This window comes from Arachis ipaensis, chromosome B02 (genome assembly GCF_000816755.2).
Source record: "Arachis ipaensis cultivar K30076 chromosome B02, Araip1.1, whole genome shotgun sequence".
Taxonomy (NCBI): Eukaryota; Viridiplantae; Streptophyta; class Magnoliopsida; order Fabales; family Fabaceae; genus Arachis; species Arachis ipaensis.
In genome coordinates, this window is record NC_029786.2 from 11332043 (window position 1) to 11336319 (window position 4277).

Below are 4277 nucleotides of genomic sequence, written 5' to 3' on the forward strand. Positions count from 1 at the left end.
TAACCTCAAAATATTTTAAAAACACGACAAGAATACTTAACTGTTAAATATATATTTTTTTAATAAAGACTTTAGAAATCAATTTTTAATGTAATTTTTTATAAACATGATTAAAAAAACATATTTTTTATAAATGGCCAAAAATATTTTTTTGAAAAATAACTAAAGATTAAATTTTTAGTTTTTTTTTTATCAAAATATTCTCACAAAATTCCGAATCAAATGCACAAGTGGTCTGACAAATATAAAAAATATTTGTCGCTTATAAAAAAATTGTATGATTTGGTTATTTTTATTCCATTATAAAATATTTTGAAGATATTTTTATTGTTAATGAATATGAAAGATATTTCTGCCAATAATTTGATAATTTATAGATGTTTTTGGTAGTTTATTCTCTATTTTTTTTCTTTTTTTGAGTAAACTATAAAAGCATTCTTAAAAAATTTATTTGCTGATAAAATGTCACTAAAAAATTAAACGACAAAATATTCACCTTAAAAAATTTTAAATTATGACAAAATATCCCAACACAAAAGTAAATACAAATTTTTATGTCGGGATATTTTTGTCACAATTTGAAATTTATTGAGAAATTTTTATTGATTAAATCTTTGAAAAGTATTTTACATTTTCTATAGTTTACTGTTTTTTTTCTTTCTCGTTCAATTTTATTTTTGTTATTTATTTATATAATTTGATTTTATTAAGAGAAAATCATATAATATCACGAATTTGTAATTTCAAATTAAGAATAAAATAGGACTTGACTAGTAATGCTAATATAATTACATGATGACAAATTATCTCACTATCATCATCACCACCAAGTCATTGTGTACATAACAACAATCAATAATGAGTCCCCACTCCCACAGGGCACAGACCGTCAACATAATTACTAATCAATAATTGAGAAGACACAATAATTCTTATGATTCCTCACGTTTTCCTCACGCGGATAAAATCGAATCAGATCAAATCCGCGTTTACTCTTACTGATAGAGGTATGTTTTTCTATATATATCTTGTGATCTTGTCTATACCATCTTGACTCTTCTATACTAATTAATCTCCCAAAAAGGAGGATCGGAGCATGCATGGATTATTATACCGTTTAAGTATAATTATCCGTGCCATACACGTGATAAAATTAAAATTATAATTTTAAATTATTTTTTAAAATTAATTTAAATTATAATAATTTGATTAATAAAAAAATAATATATTATGTATTGTTTGATTTTTTTTTAATCTAGTATTAATTAGATTAACTCTAAAATAGTTATTTATTAGTTTTAATAATCTACGTACTTTCTTCAATAAATCAAATATATATACTGAATGTGATCATAAATAATATAGTAATAGTCAAATTCACTAACAAATATATTGGTTATTATCACACTACAAAACAAATCAAATATAAAGGCTATTAGCACTTATAAATCTATAAAATTGCACTGTTTTTTATTCGTGCAAGGGTTTACTTATCAAATAAACTTAAAATATGAAAAAAAAATTTATAAAATGGACCTAGCATCACTTGAAAGAATCATGGAAAATAATCAACTTACCTTATTATCCATGAGAATCATCTCTATGTAAATCGTCTTGTTATTGTCAAATTTGGATGGGACTTTCCATAACCTTATAATTCTTGCCTTTATTTTTCAAACTTTTTCATTACATAATCTACCATAGTAATACTGTTGATAGAATTGTATTTAGTAGCCCTTAGGTATAAAAAATAATAAATAGAAGAAGATCTATATTTGAGGTACGAATTTTTTAGATGATAAATAATTGTAACAATTTACTATATATATATATATATATATATATACACTAATTAAACATGGTAATAATAATTAGCAAATATTTTCAATGGAGATACTTACTACAATGAGGTGAAATTTATGCCATTATATTTTATTAATCTTTATGATTAATTCAATAGAGATACTTACTCAATATATATGTTATCGACATTAATTATATGCCAATATTTTTAGGAAAGAGCTAAAAGAAGAGATATATAAATATATATAATATTATTGCTATATAGGAAGCATACATAAATTGCTATATTTTTTTATTATATTATACAACTTAAAATTATAGTATCATATTCTTATTAATTCTAGATACTTGCTATAATTATATCAAATAATTTAATTATGACTCTAAATACATAAAATAGATAACATTCAATATTATTTTTTTTTCTTTTTTACATTCAATATTTACTGTAAATATAAAAAATAAAATAATTAATGAAAAAATATGAGCAAAAAATAAAATATAATAATTAAAATTTAATTTGTTATCTAATTAATCTTGTGTCCATACGATATAACTTTACGAAAATGTTATAAATCACAACTGTAAGACCCAAAATTTTTGAAAAGTCTTATTATGATCAAGTCTCAAATCCTATGGTTATTTATAGCCTTAATTTCAGAAATTATTTTATTAAAGGTAATTAAGGCAAGTGTTGATTTATTGGATTTGAGATGAGTTATGATTATTATCCAATTTTATAGTTATTGGATTATTTTCTATATTTGAATTATAAAGTTGGTAGTTGTGAAATAATAAGAATTTTATATGATTTGCACTAAGTAATTAATATTTTAAATATTAATATTGCTATCTTGGAAAATGAAAAAATTAAGTATATTATTTCTAATTATTTGGTTGGGACATTTTATTGAAAATAATTTGTAAAAATGAGGAGCAAATAGTATTTTTTATATACAATTAGTGTTGGATTTAATTTGGGTTTCAATTACTATATTATGCCTATTTTTGAGTGAAATTACAAAAATACCCTAACCCTAATTGAGCCCACATTTTCCCTTCCAAAAGCCAACCCTAGCTGCACATTATTGATGATAGTAGCAGCAGCAGCCACCCCCCTTTTTCATAAACACACACGGTCCCCTGTGAAAGAAAAGAAGGAGATCCGGAGGGAGGGAGGGCGTAGCCAACACGCCTCGCCGCCGCACCACCGTGCCCTCGCCATCGAGCTCATGTCGTCGCCGTCCAGTCACGTCCAGTCCATCGCCGGTCGTTGTTGCCATCATCAACAATGGAAGAGAGGGAAGGAGTCAGACGCGCGGAGGAGGGAGAGAGCAAGATCTGAGGCCGAGCCGAGGTCTAACCACCGCGTCGGAAACCTCTCACGTCGCCGTGACCTCCAGCCGGTGTGTTCTGTCACCGGGAAACTCGTCGCTGTTGGGGTCTCACCGCCGCCATCCCTGTTGTGACTGGTGTCGCGCTGGAGGACCACCATCGCAGGAGAAAGGGAGGGAGCTCGTGGTGAAGAGAGAGGGGCGCTGTCTTGCACGCCGCCGTCACACCTGGATACCGCCGCTGCTACCGCGAGTTCGCCGTCGCCGGAGCTGGGTAGTTGTCCTTGCCAGCAGCGAAGAAGAAGCGAGATGAAACCCCTTCATGTTTGCTGTTTCGGTCCGCCGAGAAAGAGCTATCACCGTCGTTCCTGCCGCCGGCAAGCCTCGGTTAGCACCGCCGAAGCTCCGGCCATCACCGTCGTTGAGGAAGCTCACCGGAGTTGCTGGAGGCTGCCGCCGCTCTGCCTGGTTGTGTTGAGTCGCGCCGCCGTGCCTGGTCGCCGGAAAATCCCGCTGCCGTCGCCGGAAAACTCTGCCGGTAAGGGTTTTTGAATTCGGTCTTCATTCGTTTAAGATTCTGGAAGCTTTAACGTCTCTGTATGTAGGTTCCAGGCGCCATTGCCGGAGTCCGGTCACCGCTGCTACTTGAGGTGGCTGCCGGGCTGCTGCTGAGCCAGTTCAGAGATCGTCACTATTTCGGTTCAGCTGTTCCTTCTTCGTTCGGTAAGCGTTTTCGATTTGAAAGCCCTTTAGTTACTGTTCTGTTATCATACGCTGAGGTTTGTGGCATTAATTGCTATACGATTGAGTTTCGGTTGTTGTATGTTGCGATTAGAGTTGTTGAAACTGTTGCGAAAGTGGCTTGGAACCGAGGTTTTGGCTGCCGGGATTTTGATTGTTGATCTCGAGTTGAGGCGGAAAGGATTCTGTGACGCGTTTGGGCTATGGTTTTGCGTTTTGAGGTAGGGCGCTTTCCGAAAACTATAGTTTATTATTGGAATTATTACATATGGGTACTGATGTGAGGATGTGTATTTGGTGATTGTATCAGTCCTATGTATTGTTTAGTTGTTTTGTATGATTATGGGTGTTTGTTTGACTAGACTGTTGTGTGGTTTTGTGAAAAGAAATGCTTTTGAA